Genomic DNA, 20,902 nt, shown 5'->3' on the forward strand with positions numbered 1-20,902 from the left:
TGGCGATGGCACACCAGATTCCTTTTTTTATGGGCACTGCCCTGCATGGATGACACAGACAAAAGCACAAAGTCATGTCCACATGCACCATGGCAACACAAATGGACAGAACACTTCAGTTCCAGGAAGTAGGCAAACATTACCATCCTGTCTGTTCACACTCATGCACAATTTAGCATCTGCATGCATCCATACTTTCACAATTTTATATTTCAGGTACACCATCATACACCCTACTTTTCATACATTGATAAACCATTGGACTCACCTGCTCCTCTGGTGCACCAGATAGCTGGTCATACAGGGGTAGGACATCCTCCACAAGTTTGTCTAGCTTTTCTTGGGTGAAATCTGGGCCCTATCACCTGCAGGGCATAGCATGCTAGCTCCCAGAGACACTACACAACAGCTCAGGTAGTAGAGGTCTTGCTGTGCTGACAGCAGTGTCAGAAGTCAAGTGAGCAATACTGCAGAAGATGGCGGTCACGTCCGCCATGTAGAGGACCGTCACTGCCGGCACACATCGCAATTGGCCCAAGTCCCCCAAAGGCAGCAATGTGCTCCGGTGGTAATTCCCACCACAGATGTGAAGACAGAGTTATATGCAATGGGACACATTCAACATGTGTTTGGAGCCATAGATGGCACCCATGGTAAGTCAGATTTGGCATGTATGTGTGTTTGCAAAGTTCACCTCCTGCTATCACAATTGTGCATGTCCTTGATATGTTTGTGTTTTTCTACCTGTTTGCTTCCAGGTGATTCTGGCTATCCAAACCATCATTGGTTGTTGACACCAGAGAGGTACCCAACCACACCAGGGGAAGTCTGCTACAATGAGGCCCACAGAAGGACAATGCGTGTCATGGAGCGGACTTTTGGGCTTCTGGAGGCAAGATTTCACTGCTTGGACAAATCAGGAGGAGCCCTCTTATACTCATCCAACAAGGTATGCCAAATAATTGTTGCCTGCTGCATGTTCCACAATCTTGCCCTGAGACATCAGATACCTTTTCTACCAGATGAGGGGGGCAGCAGAACGTGTGGGTGGAAATGCAGATTTGCCAAGTGATGATGAGCCAGATGAAGATGATGCAGGAGACTTCAGGGCAGATCTCAATCAATCAGTACTTCAACTGACTTAAGGTTTGAGATGTCTTCTTAATGTGTAATTTATTGTGGACAGTAAAACAATATGTGTGACTAGTAACTGGAAAACACACAAAATAAACAGTGAAGGGTCCATTCATGGTGGCTGGAATCATGAGGGTAGCTGCTACACCATTAGTATACACAAGTCCAGTGTCCGTGAACCATGGGAAAATGGAGATTGGTTTCACAACAGTCAACAGGGTGTATCTCTGGCACACAAAGGGAACAAGTCAGGAAAGGTTCACTTCCTAGCAGTGGGTTTGGGCTTGGCATCTGCTTCTCCTAGATGTATGTGTGAACATCCACGTTTGTAGGGGGGGGGGTTTCCTGCCCTACAGAGGGTGAGGAGTCTGATGCATGATGTTCCCCTGGCAAGGCATCAATTCCACTAGCAGCCACTGATGTTTAAGGGCCTGAAGTGTCATTATTAGTGGAAGAGTCTTGATGTTGTGTTGCAGAACTGCTCAGGGCAGTGTTGATGTCCCTCAGCAATCCAGCAATGGAAACCAGGATGGCATTTTGTGCCTGCCACAGATGCATGACTTTTTGGTGGTTGTCCCTCTTCAGCTGCTGTATTTCCACCATCATGATGATTACCTGGCCCATCATGCCTTGGGAATTTTGGTAGGCTCCCAAGCCTTGGGAGATGGTTTTCTGGTCAGTATTGTGCCTTTGAACCACCATCCTCTGGCCCACAGCATCCCTCCCATGCACCCTACCAACATGTGCCTGTGCCTCTGGCACAGTGGGCCCACTCCCAGTGGTTGTAGGACCATCATTGTTAGGGTTGACAAGAGGAGACTCAGATACCTGTACCGTGGGGCACACAATGGATAAGACAGTCCTTGGGACACAGGTTTGGGGGCAAATGGTTACCTGTGATGTTGAGGCAACAAGACTGGGAGGAGTCGATGTGGACAGGATGAGGCTGACAGTTGTTAACTGACGAGGTGTCCCTGATGGCCTAGCATCACCTTGATTTCCATGCATCCTCAAAATAAAAATCTTACATCAACATACACCCCTTCTGCCCAAAATAAGACAATACATGCCAGTTCTACAAATAATTTGTACAGCCACAAATACTCTGATGTGGCGTTTCCCACTGCAAAAAAACTTATTTTGGTGTACTAATCACAGATTAGGAGTCAGTAATCTTTTACCTACTTCTAAAATGGGATTAGGCCCCCAAACCAATTTAATATTCGGAAGAGGAGTGTTATAGGAGTCCTTCCCAAATACCAAATTGGTATTGCATTTATCAATGATTTCCAACTAAAAACCATTCACAAAACATTGGACAAATACTGACTCCTAAGTTGTGGAGGTAAGCCATTCACCCTTAAGAACCCTTACTCTTTGTGAGTGTTTAAAGATTTTTTGGTAGTAGGCCGTGTCCAAGTGATCACTGACAACTCTGAAGCAAAATAAAAAAAGGCTTCTTTTCTTTTTAAACACAGCATTGTTTCCTTTAAGTGAAATGGGCTGCAATTAAGAAAAAAATATTTGCTTTATTAAAAGGCAATCCAGACATAGCAATCGGTTCTTTCTAGCTGGCCACTATTCCAGTGATGGTCACAAATTGGAAGGAGTCCTAATTTGAGATCTAGCTCATTAATATTTATTAGGTAGCTCGCATTGTGACCAGTTACAAATCTGATTTTTACAAACAAACATATTAGTACTTAGGTCAGGTCGTAAAACTCTTTACCAGTTGCAATACATGACCAGTAGCTCATCCATCGATCACTGACATAATATAATGTATTGAAACACAAAAGTAGCAGTAATTAAATATTGATAACAAAAATATTGACTTCCTACAATTAAAAATACTAAGACCACAAATATCCTGAACAACCATAAATCGTTGTTTAAAAACAACAATGTTTTTCTATATCGAAAACAAAAATATTGATACAAAAATATCATTACCTTTAAATAAAAATATAATATATCAAAAATATATATCAATGCACATTGATTACAATAATAACACCAAAATAATTAAATAATCACTAATAAATATATAAAAAAACTTTTTCGATAAAACAATTACTTCAAATAAAACTAAAATGTTTTATAAACATACATTTTACAAAATATACTACATCAACAAAATGGTAACTATTCACCCTAAATATTTATAACTAATATTATAACAATACCACCCAAAAAATATGAACATAAACTGCTACCATTTAAACTACAACCTAAATATTAATAATATATATATATATACAAATACAAAATGATCAAACTATATATCATACACCAAAATAATAAAGGAGGGTCTGAACGAATAAAAAAAAAATCAGACAAAAGCTAAACCAGCCTATAAAATAAAACTAATTTAAATCACTTCTTCAAAAACAACAAACTGTATAAGACGAGGAAACTCTGTTGCATTTTCTCACTAGAACATTACAGAAGAAAAATATATATTTCAAAAACTACCTAACCATGTAAGTAAAGCTCATATTTAAACTAAAATGCAAGTTTTATTAAACCTAAAAATGTTAAATAACAAATAATTAATAAAATACCCACCAACTCCTACTTCTCTACATACGCTTTAAAAAATAGGAACTGATGCCTTGAAACAGCCATCAACTGCCAGAAAATAGCAACAATCACAAATCAACAAAAAGATATCAGAACGTATACATAAATGAATACAAAACTAAAAACTCACCCAAATAGCAACCAAAAATATACCTAGCAACCTCAACCTCTACAAACTACCAACAAATTAACATTTAAAAAGAAATGTAAGATCTTTTTTTCAGTCAACGGAAAACAAGCACCTGCTCCACATCAGAACACTGCAAATGAAAAAGCTACAATACTGTATAAAACATCTAAACAGAACATAGATTTGAGCAAAAAGTTTTAGAAATAGTTGCAAATTCCATGTGCAAAAAGTTTTTACAAACTGTCAAAAATGATTTATACTTCTACCATTACACTTTCAGATACAATGCAAGAAGCTGCAAAGTATTTCATTTCCCAGACAGGAAAGCAGATACTAAATCACATGTGCTACACTGACAGCCAAGATAGTGCATCAACAGAAACTTTGAAATTCAAATGTATTAAATATTATTCTAATGCATGATATGGGAGGGCAACTAAAAAAGATGGTGTTATAATTCATGTAAGAGAACACAACTATCCCCTAAATATCACAGGAAGAGAAGTAAGGATATCAGAGAGGCAAGCACTAGCTTCCATGAACCCACACGCAAAATCCTTAAAGATATACTACCTAAAGTCCCTGAAAACATCACAGGCCAACTTTCACCTATCCACAGATGTTAGTTACACAAACTTAAATATCCACCAGCGAAACCGCACCTGCCCCTAGAAGATACCAAGACATACACATAACTGTTCATTTAACAATGTCACATAATGAGGAACTTTTCCTTTCACATGACAACCTAAACAACAAAAAACAAATACAAATATTCCCTACAGTAGTCAACTTACTAAAACTTAGACAATGTGAAATGTGGATGATGTATGAGACCTTGAAAATGTGATCCAAACCATTCACTCTGATATACACTGTATGTGGTAAATATCAAAACACTAATATCCCTTTTCTATATGCCATAGTACCAAATAAATAAAGGGGCACTTACTATGACCTCTTAAACCATATCAAACATAAAAAAGATAGTTACCACCCTCAATAAATAGTCATAGACTTAAAGCTAACCATGATTCAAACTACTCTAAACATTGATCCTCACACATCCCTGCAAGGCTGTTACCACCATTTTAATCAAAAGATATAGAGGCACCTCTAAAAATCTGCACTAAGTGTATAATATTCTACAAACAGCCAATTTGCTTTTCAAAATCAATGATAGCACTAACCAATGTCCCTGCCACAGATGTAGCCAGCCACTACCATTTAATAAGAGAAAGTCCTTTCTACCAACAAAATAAAGATAATCTTAGCCCCCTAATGGACTATTTTGAAGACACTTGGGTTGGCAGATTGAATTACAGAGGACGTGGATGCCAGCCCAAATACCATGGTGGGATGCCTTTGCACAGGAAGCCAAAACAAACAATACAGTGGTAGAATGGACCAATGCCTTTCAACACCTATTAGGCAGAACCCAATCTACAATATACAAATTTATAGAAGCATTATAAAAATAGTATATCTACCAACAACTAAGAAAGGAACAATCTGGTAATCAAATTGGCCCTTAATTTAGTAAACAAACCAAGAGAATGTACAATATGGAACAATTTAAGGTAAAGCTCATCATATATAACAAAGGCAAAGGAGTAGATTACGTGGAAATAATAGCTAAAACATATTATAAAATAAATAGTAGCCCTGAAAACTCCTCAAAAACTATGACAATTTCTAAACCATCACACCAAATCTTTTTTATTTTCAATAACCAAATTAATGTATTAAGCCAGTGCAAAAATGAATTCAAATGTCAATACTAATGACTTTGCTGTAATAAAAATATACATAAATTATTTTGAAAAAAACAAGAAAGTAAAAAAAAATCCTTAATCTATCACATAAATTAATTTCACCACATGAACCAAACAATCCCACATACAAATCAAGTAATATTAACATAAACATTTTAAAATGACATTCCGCACTGAAAGGAAATTACTGGTCTGTAGCTGCAGATTGTTTTCTGTGTCCACATAATTAAAAATCAAGATCCATAAAAAATGGGGAAAATATAATCCAAAAAATGCAAAAATGAAATTAATCCAATAGAAATCTTAATTATCTAGGAAACATAAACAACCTCAAAATGCATTTAAAAAAATAAAAGCTCCAGGAAAATGAAAAAAAAAGAAATCAAAGTAAGAAATTTTGGTTTATTATAAACAAAAAATGATTTCCTTACAAAAAGTAAACTCATAAGGCCCATAGGACATTTTCATAGACAAAGGATTGCAAATTAAATTTAAAAACCCACCCGAAAAAACACGACATTTAAAAAAAATGCATACATGACAGTTAACCATCTTAATATAAATAACATACCTTAAATAACACACCATAGAGATACATTACTAAAATAGTGTACACAAATGCTGAACTACATGCTAGAGAAAAACAATAACAGTAATACATTGAAATATATTTAAAAAAAACTCAGGGAGAGAGCAACATGGCGTCGGCGTAACTGCGTTTCCGCAGTCCCGCCCACCAGGGGAGCCGAAGGTACAGCGGCCGCCGCGGCCGCGGCGGAGCGGGCGAACAAGTGGCAGATTTAGGCCGAATTCGGCCCGTTTTTCTCTTCCGCAGGTTTGCCCACCGGGGGAGCCGAAGGTACAGCGGCCGCGGCGGCCGCGGCGGAGCGGCCGAACAAGCGGCAGATTTAGGCCGAATTCGGCCCGTTTTTCTCTCCCGCAGTTTGCCCACCGGGGGAGCCGAAGGTACAGCGGCCGCGGCGGAGCGGCCGAACAAGCGGCAGAACTAGGCCGAATTCGGCCCGTTTTTTCTCCCCCGCGCTGAGCCTTTACTCTCGGGCTCCAGGCTGCATAGACTCAGCGGCGCTCGGGCAAGGATGCCGAGCGCCGCATAAACATTTGAAACAGACTTCTATAAAGAAGCACGCGACCCCTCAGGCGGAATAGGGTTGAAAAGTCCTCCTGGAGACCCATAGTAGCAGTGGTAAGGATTAAGGCGCAAAGACTTTCAGGATCAAAACTCTGCTCTCACCTAGAGGAGAAGAGGGGTGAGCAGTGCTGAAGGACTTGGAAATCACCAGGAGAAAAACAAGAGAAAGCAGACAGGACGAGAGCCCGGTGAAAAGCAGGAGAAAGCAGACAGGAGGAGAGCCCGGTGTACCTCATATCTGCAGGTAACCAAGCTGGGGCTTTTTGGTTAAAAACGGGGGGAAAAAAAAAGGACTGAAAATAGGGGGAAGAATCTTCGCTAAAAGTACTGTGATTCTAGAAAATTGATATCGTCCCTACCATCTAATGTTACCTTGATATATCTCCACCTTTTCGCTTTGTAGCAAGGAAAAAAATAAAGGAGGGGGAGAGAGAAAAGCGGTGGACAGTGGACAGAGGGGAGAGGTAAAAAAAAAAAAAAAGGGAGAACTAAAATCTGAGACCTCTGATGTCGGCATTAGGCTCACAAGATAACCCAAGTCTGCATTTATATACCCCCTTATGGCTTTGGAAAAACCTGACAAAACAAATAATTGCGGATGCAGCCTCAGTGTCGACTGGGGTAATAGGACTATTTAGGCTGCTGTCACATGTACTGAAAATCAAGATGCCACCCAAACCCACCCGGAATCTTGGAGAAAAGACTGAAGGAGTGAAAGTGACACGGGTTGGTCGAGGTAAAGGAGAGCTAACGGGAGCAAACAAACGCCTGACGGCAATTGTAGCTAAACCAGCTGTGGAAAATATGTTGAGTTTGGGGAGAGGTGCTAAGACAAGTGATAATACTATTACCCCCGACGGAAATCAAGGTTAAGGGCAAAAGCCAATCTACTATTATGACTTTTCTTGCAGGGGGAGCACAGGATATACGGCCTGCACATATAACCCCCCCCTCTGAAAGTAATATGGTAGGGACAGAATCTCTTCCGAGCATCAGCAGTATAAAGGGGTGTACTATGAACAACGATCCCCCTGTGAACTTTAGACAAGGCATGGAGAGTATGCCAGAGTAGGAAGACAACCATAGGGAGACAAGAGGGAAGGAGTTCGGCCCTCCTACCGAAAATAAGCAGCCTCAAGCACAACAATATGACGGGTCTGAGCGATTGGAACATCAGGATGGGGAAGGAGGTGTATTTATATTAAGACCTGCAACAGAAGGAGAGAACTCACACAAGGTTCTGGCAAATACAAAACATTTGGGCAAAATAGCAGGAGAAGACCCCCAATCTGTGGAATGGGGCAGGGACAATAGTGATAAATTTTACTCTCTGACAGAAGAGTCCGATCTCAGCAGTGGCGATCACAGTCTTGGTGGGTCTGAGGATAGTGAAACATCGGAGACTGAAGACAAAACTTCAAGTAATGAACCTACAGTGCGACAGCTGCGCCGACACCGGAAATCGGTCAAAACACGACCTTGCTCCCAGGGGTCTCCAGAAAACCCGCCATCCACGGGTAGTAGGACTTTAAAATGGGATTATTCTGGCATTGGATTCGCGGATTCTTCGTCTATAACTAACCACGGCTCAGCTAACGGCAATAAGGAAACAGACACAGGTCCCTCCACTTATAGCCCATCTGCAATAGGGGCTGAGGCAGGAATGCTGCAGTCAATTTACAGCTCAATCAAAGAGTTGCAAGCAGAAACTAGGATTGAAAGTCGACGTGCAAGGATTGCTACAAAGAGATTACAGGGAACAGTTCGCAAAGTTGCAAAATCATGCACAGAAATCGAGACTAAGCTGTCTTCAATGGAAGAAAGGATCGTGGCGGTTGAGGAGGATGTTGTTAATCTTAAAGAACAGAACACTATCAGAGACGAACAACTGACGGATGTAATGTGGAAATTGGAAGATTTTGAGAATAGACAAAGAAGGAATAATCTCTGAATTTTGGGCATACCGGAAGGGCTAGAAGGAAGCAATATACGGACATATATGATCAACTTTTTGCGTGGTGCTTTCCCGGAATTGGGGAACTGGAACTGGGAGAATGAATTGCAGCGTGTGCACAGGTTTCCGCTAAATCGGCGGGAGGGGGCTCAACGTGCAGACTCTAAATATCCCAGAGCAGTTTTAGCTTATTTTGGGAATTATTTATTGCAACAGGAGATATTGGATAAAACCCGTCCAAATACCCCTCGTACTGTGGATGGGGTAACTTTTTTCACCCGCCCTGATTTCTGTCACGTCACTGTTGAACGGAGATGGCGGCTCCGACAACTTATTAAACCGGTCTTAGATAAAGGTGGGCAGGCATATCTGCTGGCCCCTGCTCGCCTTAAAATAATATTGAATGGGAAAACAGAAGTATTTACTTCGGAAATTAAAGCAAAAGAATACGTGATGGGGGTCAGATAGCAAAATAGAGTTATTTGGAAAGCAAAAGTGCTCCGGTAACTGGTGGGTGGGCCCGCACGTACACGACGCCAATACTCAGGCCATGAGTGGCCTGATTGCTCTACAGGATGGGGGGCCAGTCTTGGGGAGGAAGGTAACAGGGGATGGGGATGGAAGAGACTGGTCTGGGGAGGGGAGGGGAGAGAGGAGGGGCAGAGGATGGGGGGTGGGGAATGAGGGAGGGATTGGGGATGAGGAGAAGGAGGAGAGGAAAGGGGGGGAAGGGATAGAAAACGAGGGAGTAAAATGGAAAGGAATGGAAGTAGGAATGCAACAAGGGAAGCAACAGAAGCAGGGGCAGAGTAAAATAGAAGGAGGGGAACAAACCGAGAGGAAAATTCAAGAGAAAGTGCAGTTAGATACAAAAATTTGGGAGAGTAAAAAGAGAAAGAAAGGAAACCAAAAATAGCAAATGGCTAGACTTCGAATCGCTTCAATTAATATATGTGGGTTAAATGACCATCATAAAAGAAGTAGAGTAGTGGAGGAACTAAAAACTTTTAAGGCAGACATCTACTGTTTACAGGAGACACATGTGGAATATAAAAATGCCGGAATTCTGGGTATACTCGGTATGAAAGTAATTGCTCGATCAGAACAAGAGGCTAGAACTAAAGGGGTGGCGATATTAGATCGGACTAATAAATTAAATTTTACTAGGCAGAAGGCGGATAGGGGAGGGAGATGGGTAATTGTAGAATGTAGTTATGGGTATGGTAGCTTTACACTATGCTCTGTATATGGGGCGGTTATGGATGATCCAATAGTTTTAGATACTCTCGCTATAGAACTAACAGGATGGGCTCCCCCGTATATTCTATGTGGTGACTGCAACTTTAATGGTTCTTGGGAGGGATTACAGGATGTTTTAGCGCCTACAAAGAAGTACCAGGGGCGTAAACCTCGAGTATATAATGCAATGGTCGCTATTCAGAAAGAACTAGGATTAGTGGATGCATGGGTGAGATTATGCAAGCCAGATCCTGGATATACCTATTACTCGGCCCCTCATGCGAAATTAGCACGACTTGATTACTTTTTGATCTCTCCTGTATTATTGAACCGGGGTAGGATGGAGTCATATCCACGGGTTGTATCAGATCATAATCCCTTAGTACTAGAATTGGAATTGGATGGGTTAGAACCAAAGGTTAGGAGATGGACATTTGAAAGAGGGCTTCTTAAGGACCCGGAATATTGCACGTATATGAGCAAGTGGATAGCTGAATTCTTGGGGTTCAACCAAGGGACAGCTCCGGTAGAGATAATTTGGGATACTTTAAAAGCCGGAATACGAGGTGAAACATTGAGTTTCAGCATTAAAAAGCAAAAAAATACCCAAAGCAGAATAAAAGATTTTCAAACAAAACTTAGGGTGCTAGAAAGACAGTTGGTTATTGCGATAGAAACTGGGGGTGATATAAAAAGGGCCCAGGAGGAAGTTGTTATAGCTAAAGCAGCAATTAACGAGACTATGACCCAAAGAATAGCGGAGAAATATCTAGCGCAATGCTCACAAGGGTATGAGTACGGAGAAAAATCCGGGCGTTTATTAGCAATACGGGCAAGCCAGAAAATAGCATCCGGGATTATTAGAGAGATTAAAGATTGGCAAGGACAAATGGTTGTAGAAGTGGATGGAATTAGGAAGGTTTTCCACAGATACTATACGGAATTATATGATGACACATCTATATATTCAGAGGAAGAAATGTTGAAATTTTTAAGCCCCATTAAAGGTGATAAACTACCAGAGAGTGATATTTTATATCTAGGGGAACAGATAGATATCTCGGAAATTGACAAAGCATTGGGTGATTTAGCCACTGGAAAAGCCACAGGCCCTGATTCAATTCCTTTAGAGTTTTATAAAACGTTTAAAGCTATATTGCTTCCGGTAATGATAGAGCTGTTTATTCAGGTACAGAATGGAGGGGCAATCCCTCCATCGTGGGATATGGCTAATGTAGTAATGTTTTTGAAGAAAGGGAAACCCCCATCAAACCCGGCGTCATACCGGCCAATTACACTAATCAATAGCGACACTAAAATATATTCAAAGATATTAGCCGCTCGATTATCTCTGGTGATTAGGAAGATAGTTTTCCCTAGACAGCACGGGTTTGTGCCAGGAAGGGATACCACTGATCATATTCGAAGAGTTATTGCACTCTTGGACGCTACGGAAGTGGCTGAGGAGCCGATGGCAGTCGCATTATTAGATGCAGAAAAGGCATTCGATCGGGTGAACTGGAAGTATTTATGGCATGTAATGGAGCATTATGGGCTAGGGAAGAAATTTATCGCAGCAATAAGGGCCCTATATAGATCACCGGTAGTGAAAATACAACTAATGGGGGGACAATCGGAGAGTGTTCAGGTTAAGAGAGGTACTAGACAGGGATGTCCATGTTCTCCGCTCCTGTTTGCTGTATATATAGATCCCTTGCTCAGACAGATCGAAGAAAATAACAAGATTCCACCGATTCATAGGCAGGGATGGGATACAAAAGTTTTAGCTTATGCAGATGATATAGCTATATTAACTCCCACCCCTGACCCGGCATTGAGAGAGGTTGAAAAGGTATCAATGAAATTCGGAAGATTTTCTGGATATCTCCTAAACAGAGCTAAATGCAGATATTGATTAATCAATATACAAGCACTCAGGATACCCGAAGGGTGGATCATGCAGTATATCTGGGTATAGATATTACGCCACAAGTAGGAGAAATTGTTAATTGAAATCTGGATCCCATACTTGCTAAAGCAAGACAAGATATGTGCAGATGGAACAATCTACATCTAACTATTATGGGGAGGTGTAATATGGTTAAAATGATTTTCCTCTCCAAGCTGCTGTATTTGTTTCCGGCTGTACCGCTGAGCTTCACTAATCCCAGATTCAAAGAGATAGATAGAGTGGTTATGAGATTCATCTGGGCATATGGCAAGTGTAGAAGAGCAAGTAAATTCATGTCTCTTTCTCGAGAAAGAGGGGGTTGGTCTCTACCGAATATAAAATTATACCAAATGGCAGCAGCCTTTCAGTATATGCGCCCTTTATGCGGTTCTAAGAAAGAAGGGATTCCGGAAGAGGATTGTCTTAACATATATGAGCTGCAGATAGGAGCAGTAACTAATGGGTGTCTGGTAACATTTCACGAGCCCGGGTACTACAAGAAAACTCGATATAAGGTATTGTAGGTGGCTTATAAGTGCTGGCGGTCATGGTATAAAAAGAAAGGATTTGGCAGATATAATTGTTATACCATGATTGAAAAGAACCCATCGCTCCCCGAAATATTTAAGGATAAATGTATGGCAAGCTGGGCCTCTGTAGGTATAGTGAGGCTTGGGAATTTCTTTGATAATTTTGGGGTCAAGGCATTTGGTGATTTACAGAAGTGCTATGGTTTAGAGCGTAGAGATTTTTTTAAATACTTACAGATACGAGATTTTCTCGTAAGGAAAACAGGAGGTGTGCAGGGATTCAGAAGTGATCAATTACTGGACGATATTTTGGCTAATCCTAATATATCAATTAGGTCAATCTACCGATCACTAATGGCAGAACAGCCCGATGACCTAGAGAAGAATAGTGAAAAGTGGAGCAAGAAACTGGAAGATGGGAGTACGATATTTTTAAGGTCATTAGAATTGGGACACACTATCCTACTTTCCTCCTCCCTCCAAGCGCAACATTATAAGACCATGTTTGATCTGTATCATACTCCAGCTCATCTTGTCAAAAGGGGCAGCTTATCGGGAACAAGCTGTCCAAGATGTGGGATGTATGGAACAGATATTGTACACATGATGGCTACATGCGGGGAATTAAAGGCTCTGAGGGAGGGCATTCAATCTGTATTGAAAGAAGTTTTGGGATATGATCTAGTTCTTACCCCTGAGACGATGGTCTTAGGGGTTAGTGGTGAAACGGATAATCTACATAGAGCATTTATTTTTGTGGCCATGGCAGTATATCGACTGTGTATATCATCCGCTTGGCTTAATGCACGACCTCCGTCCTGGCAGCAATGGCTGGCCAGATTATTGTCTGTATATTATTTGGAGATAGCATTGTATGAACATAAAGGGAAACAGGCTAGGAGGAAAGGGAAGGTAATATGGGGGGCATTTCAGGATTGGATTTTGGCTCATAATGATTAAATGTTTAAATCAAAATGGTATGTCACCATTTAAGTGATGGACATTTTTCTCCCAAAAGTCTATCCCCTGCGGGTCTGAATTTGTTTCGTTTTCTTCATATGTATTTGTTGTATGATTCCTTTCCAAGATAAAAATAAATAAACAATTTTTAAAAAAAGAAAGATTAAAAAAACTCACAAACAACACTATAATTACCTTCTAGATCTCCCCTCTAAGCCCCCAACCTCAAACTCAAAACCATTAAAAAATCCTTAAAACAGGACTTACCTGTTTCAGATAACAGCAGCACCTTTCTGCAACCTGGTTCCAGGAAATAGTCTAAAATGACTCAAACAGCTTATCAAATAGAAGGTAGAGGTAACCAAAAATTACTGCGTAATGAAACTAAAAAAAGACTATCACCCTACAGAAATTAATGGGACATCTTAGAAGAATGTTAAATAAAAGTATAACAATGTTGCTAAATATTAAACCTGTATATAATGTAATAAATCTGTGATAAAATGTAGAAAATTAATAAAGTAAAAATTAAATATTAGTATAAAATATATTGAATTATTTAACATATACTGATAAATATGCTAAAACAAATTGAAAATATGTATATACAATTTTAGGAAATGTTAAAAAAACTATTAAACAATGGAAAATAAATGTTGAAAATTAACAGCGTACAACACCATGTAAATATAATTTACCATTTTTAATTTATTAAAAAATAAATATTTTATTTACTTAACTTTATAGAAATGTTTGTTTTCGAGAGGAAAACTATATCATTAAAATGTCAAAATATACAATAAAATAAAGTTTGAAAACATAAATAAAATGTCAAAAATGTGTGACATGTCTATCATACAACACAATTTAATAAATAATATTATTGGTTACAAACATACAACTATGGGCCTGATTACGATGACAGTGGGAAGAGTCCCACTGCTGCATTTTCGGTGGTCCTCCCACCCACTGGCAGTCTGACTGCTTGATCAGGAAGTTATTGGGACCACCAACTCAGGATCACCGCCACCGCCCAACATTTTGCTTTTGTGGCGGCAGAGGCAGTCCATAGAGGGACTCCTGTGCAGGTCACTGCCGGCCCAATCAGGACTTGCTTTTCCACCTACCTGTTCCTGCGCGGGACACCACAATGCTAGAGTCGGTGGAAAGGCATTTAATGAGCCGAATTAACAGCTTGAGGGCGATTGTGCCCTTATGTTTTCTAACTGGAGCTCATATATTGCCCTCCAATGCCGTTGGGTGCATGCACTGTTTCTCTTGCACAACATAATGCAAGGGAACAGAGTGTCTGACTGGCGGAAGGCACTGTAGCATGGCCGGTCATTTCCAGAGCCGAAGTGTGCCGCCGCCATGACTCTGCCGCCCACACACTGCCAGTCCCGCAGGACACTCATAATATGGCGGGCGGGAAGCCTCCGGCTTAGCTGCAATTTCTAAACTTGCGGTAAGACCACCTAAGTCGTAATCAGGCCCTATGTTTTTTTATATTTCTAGTTGCCAACAATCTTTATATAATAACACAATTCTTTTACTACATACAAGTAAAAATAAGTAAAAGATTTCTGAGTAACAATATAAAATTAAAAAATCACAGTCCAACATAAAACATGTTAAAAAAAATATTAGACACTGAAGAGGTGGCATTTATTAATCCCATACCAATAGGTATACCAATATACACCAATTTAGCAAAGGTGTTCGACACTAAAGGGCTCACACTTACTAGTGACACTCCAATCCAACCATTTTGGAGAAGGCATTGGGCGCCATAGGGATGGTGTTTACTAGCCCCACTCCAAGTAAGACAATTATTTATTTCCAAGTTTGTTAAAGATTTAGGGCCAGATGTATCACACATTTTTTCAGTCACAAATGGCCCGATTCACAGAATCGGGCCGTTTGTGACCGGAGAAATACAATTTTGGTATGCATAAATTCCAAACTGCAATTAGGTAATGTGTTACCCAATTACAGTTTGGAATTGCAAATACATACTGATTCAGTATTAGGAAGGGGAATGTTCACAGCAGCCCTTCCTAATACCAAATCACAGCGCTATGTAAGAATGTTTTGTGACTGAAATGCAGTCACAAAACATTCCCATTTTACCACCTACTTCAAGTAGGTGGTAACCCATTCACAGATGGGAAGGAGTCCCCTTTGTGAATGTTTGTGAAAATATTTTTAAAAGCAGGCAGTGGTCCCACAGACTGCTGTCTACTCTCAAAAAATGAAAAGAAAACATTTCATTGTTCTTTTTTTAAATGCATCCTGTTTTCCTTTAAGGAAAATGGGCTGCATCTTGAAAAAAAAGATTGCTTTATTTAAACATATTCAGAGACATGGTGGTCAGCTGACCTCAGCAGGCCACCATTCCTGTGATTTCTGGGTCGCAAATTGCAAACTACCTCATTAGTATTAATGAGGCAGGTCAATTTCCCACTAGGAATCTCTAAATTAAATTCTATGAATTTCATACATTAGGAATAGCTATTACCTAATAGCTATCCGCAGAAAATCACAATTAAAAAGTGGATACTTTCTTTGTCAGGTAGAACAGAAAGATAAATCAAAATAAAAGGAAAATGGAGCAATAACCTTAATTCTGCCCTGGAAATACAATACCCTATAATAAGTTTGATTGATGACAAAACACCAGATATGTCCAAGTGAAACTTGTGGAAATTAATGTTGCTAAACCACCACTAGCATGGCCTCTCTATGAATTATTAACAGGGCAGCTAATCACAGAGTAATTTTCAACCTCAAAAGTGGTAGGAGCCCATGTTTCTTGCAGGCAAACTACAACCAAATTTATAGCCTTCAAGTTCCATATTTTCCCCAGGTGATTCTAACACCCAGCTATATTCCATTACACAATTTTAATGGTATGGATCATATTACTAAATACCCCAAATCAACATGTTTGGTCAGCCACTTTTCCACTGTTTAACCAACCCTCCAACCAAGCCCATTGAGACACATCATAATCTTTTGGCTTCAAGTCCAATTTGTAATCATTACATGAAACCACCTTGGAGCCAGCTTTACAAGAGACTAATGTTAATTTTGCATGAGTGGCCATCTCTTCCTATGACGGAATACATTCTTCAATGGAACGAAGATTTAAAAAATAATTATTCCCACCTACCAGCAAAACCATATTTTTGAGAGGGGAGTGAACAGTATCAATTCCGTGTGCCATAAAGAACTAACAATTGTTGAATAGCAAGTTTGCAATAATCAGTGACGTAAATGTGACCCTAGTTTTCTTCTCTACTCGTGTGTCCAAAAGTTCTACCAATTCCAAGTCACTACTCCTTCCAAACTTCAGTTCATCTACCTGACCTAGAAGATTGAACAAGAGAGATCAATTTAAAAAAAAGAAAGAATCATCCTCAAATGAGGCATAAAGTCCAATGATGTAATATCCACCTGTCTCCTTTGCAGTTTTGGTTGGTAAGTTTGAGGAAGTTGGGGACAATTTTCCAAAATATCAGACAGTCTCTGCGGCACAAAGTCAGAAGAAATCAGGTTAAACACAACTGATGAGGATACTTTGGCCCTCATTACAACCTTGGCAGTCAGTGTTAAAGCGGCGGTAATACTGCCAACAGGCCAGCGGTAACGAAAATGGCCTTTGGACGATGGTGGTTACCGCCATCCAAAACCACCACTTTAACACACCAACCGCCAGGGTGGTAACGGTCACTGGGCCGGAGACTTCGGTCTCCAGCCTGGCGGCCGCCACAATGCCGCCCTTGGGATTACGACCCGGCCTACCGCCATGGTTTTCGTGCCAAACGTACCACCACGAAAACCATGGCGGTAGGCACTATCAGTGCCAGGGAATCACTACCCTGGCACTCATAGGGGTCTCCCCCGGCCCCCTCCTGTCCCCAAGAGTCCTCCCCCACCCTCCCCCTCCTGCCCTCCCGCACATATACACACCCACACGTGCACCCATATACACACATGCACGCACGCATACCCACCAGCACCCATGCATGCACACATACATACCCACACACTGCAACACACCAACATACCTTGTTACACACATGCCTTCACAACACACAACACTCACAATCACGAATTCACGCATGCATCCTACGCGACTCACAACCGCATGCACGCATACCAATACATCCACCCCCCCCCACATACACACAACACCCCCCACCCCCCCTCCGGTTGGAGAACCCGACTTACCTGCTTGCAGGTGGTCCTCCGGCTGGAGACGGTCTGCGGCGCTGCTGTCAGCAGCAGCGTCTGCCAGCAAAACACCGCCAGGCCGTATCATTGCTCCTGGTATGGTCGGCGGTGTTTTGCTGGCGTGGCAGTGCTGCTGTCAGCAGGGCTGCCTTATCGTCAGCTGCCGCCATGACCGTCGGCGGTGTTCCGCCAGCATTCTGGCAGAATACCGTCGGCGGTCATGATACCGGTAGACAGCTGGTAGTCACGGCGGTGGTATATTGGCGGCCGTCGCCGTCGCCGTGGCGGTAGGCGGTCAATACCGCCAATGTTAAAATGAGGGCCTTTGTCTTTTATTGAGCCATTTGAGTTCCAAAAGGAATTAACATTTTATACATAGATCTTCAGACCAGATGACATCTTTTCAGCCTGCTTAATTGAAGAATCATTTGGTCATTTATCCCAGTTCCTTTGAAGATGTTATCCTATAAGACCTACTTAAATCAACGGGACTCTCAGGGACATCTGTTGGCAGTGGAATCTCAACGATATTTGTCTGATCCTATCTCCTGGGATTACTGTGTTCAAAATAGGAAGAATTTCCATGGGAAATTTTACCTTTCTAATCCCTTTTTTATTTTAACTCTCTCAGCTTTCTTTTATCTTTCTTTCTGTTCTTTCCTCTTTTTAGGTATCAAAACTTGGACCAGAGGCTTTTCTACTATCTCTTCCCTTTTTTCTTTTCTTTTAAAAATTGTAAAAAAAACTTCAGTTTCCATGGGTGTATTGAAGAAAGACAATGTTTAGCTGGAGAGGACTTTAGGAGTCCTTTAGGAGTTTGGAAAGACAATTTGTTTTCACATATAGAAGCCCCAGTGAGGATGGATCTGCCTCCCAAATTGGTTCCTGCTCGTGCATTGGCATTTTTGAAGTCAGACAGCCAACTTGAAAACCAATGTCCTTCTGCTGAACCAAACTTTCTTGGACAGACTGCTTACCAACTGGTACAAACACCCAGTAAGATTTCACAGGGAGTTCTTTCAGAATTACTGATAATATATCCAATATATGATCTGAACTGTCTGTAGTTTTTTCCAGAAGATTCATTATACAAGACAAAATTCTCTCAAGGCATTGAAGTGTTTAGAGAAGCAGACATATTTGCCAGGGATGTTCACTGAGGATTAAGCAATAATTCAGATACCACAAAAATATTTGACCCAGATGAGACGTTAACACTAGGTGCGCATTATTAGTTTGGTGGTATGAACGCCGCAACTTTGGCGTTCGGACCACCAGATTATGAGTTTGGCAGTCGGACCGCCAGACGACCGCCAGCGGACCACTGGCACTGCCATATTCAGTGTGGCGGGAACATAATTAGAATGCAAATATTTACAAATAAAAAGAACAACATCAATTTAGAAATTCTATTTTATTAATTTGCATATCTTCAAAATATTAGCATGAATTTTGAAATTTAAAATATATATTTTAAAAAAAATCTCCTTACCCTTATCCCATAGAAACCCAATATCCCATTACTACAAAATGTAACAAAGACTTATATCTATCTATATACATATATATATATATATATATATATATATATATATATATATATATATATTTGTATATATTATTCTTTGTTACATTTATACATGTATATTTATATATATACAACTAAAAATACAAATTACAACAATTCTGCTAACTAAAATATTAACTGAATGAAAACACAAATCCAAAAAAGAACAGATATGATAAAACACAGTACAATATATTACATACCAATTATCAACACTTATAAACAATATTACATAAATCAATATTGTCTACATCAATATTTTTCACAACGAAATGAAAAACAAACACAGAGACGATATTTTTGCCTTCCATATTCCTGTCAATGATATTTTTGATGCCCTGAAATTCTTGACACAATATTTTGTTCACTATATTTTTGGGCCGAAACTCTGTCCACTCATACATTTGGCCCTGCGACCTAGAACTCACAACTTTGATACAGAGCAGAGAAGTGCAATACAAAAGAATTTTACCTCCCCCGCAATCACCAAGACTTTTGACCAACAAAAAGAGGAGCAATTGAAAAATGGTTTCCCACACATACTAGTGCTGCGTCACTCATTGACAAAATATTGTTCTTTTTTCGTTGTATAACCCCACTAAAGATACATATATATTTTTTAGTTTTCAGCACTTACCTATTGATGCTATCAAAAACAAACATTAAAGTCGAACTTCCCCTTATACAATAAAAATATTTGACCTAAAAAATAAAGTCACCGATATGCAACCTGTAAAATACCTTAGGAAGTAGCAGTAGTGTTTTTTAGTACACACAAACAGAATACAGCCCCACTTGATTCTGGAAGTTAGACAGATAATCCAGTGATCTACTTGGAGGAGATCCGTGGGCTCAGGGCAGCTCACATTGAACAATCATTTATATTACAAAAACTCCATTGAGACTGGCACTAATTGACATTCTACTTGGCAGCTTAATCGTGGAGGTCAAGCAGTGAACAAGCAGAGAAAGTGATTTTTATATTCACTCCCACAGGTCCCTTCTGGGCCAGATTGATGCTTGTACTGCACTGTACTCTGAGGCCGGAAGGGTGGAGAGGCGAGCGTGGGAGAAAGTTCCCATGCCACACGCCTTCGCTAGAATATACAAATGGATAAAGCTTCTTATTCTATGAGTCTGGCATTATCCATCAGCACAGTATTTGCTAAACAACTGAGGATAAAAGAATATCCATCCTGAAATAAAGACGTCAATGCTCAGTGAAGCCATTATATAAATGAGATTTGAATTTCTGAATTTATTGTACAGAAAGCTCTAGTAAGGACAACATATTTATGCCCAGATTAAAGAGGGGCACATTAGCGTAATTTTTTTGACGCTAATGTGGTGATATTATGGCAAAAACACCGTTACAAATTTACAAAGTGGTGCAATGCCTGCATTGTGCCACTTTGTAACTCCTTGCGTCACATTACGCCTGTGCCAGGCATAATGTATGCAAGGGGGCGTTCCGTTGTTTTTAATAGGCCTCTATGTGCTTTGCAGTATTAGTGTCAAAATATTTAGCGCTAATCCAGCAAAGTTCCAAACTAACGTAAAAAATGTTGGTGCTAGTTCCCTGACTACCGCCATGGTGCGCACATGTTGGAGTTATGGGGGGCGCTAAGAGGCACAAGAAAAGTGGTGCTGCATTGGCTGCAGCACCACTTTTCTGAAATTCGGCCCCTAGTGT

This window comes from Pleurodeles waltl, chromosome 5 (genome assembly GCF_031143425.1).
Source record: "Pleurodeles waltl isolate 20211129_DDA chromosome 5, aPleWal1.hap1.20221129, whole genome shotgun sequence".
Classification (NCBI taxonomy): domain Eukaryota; kingdom Metazoa; phylum Chordata; class Amphibia; order Caudata; family Salamandridae; genus Pleurodeles; species Pleurodeles waltl.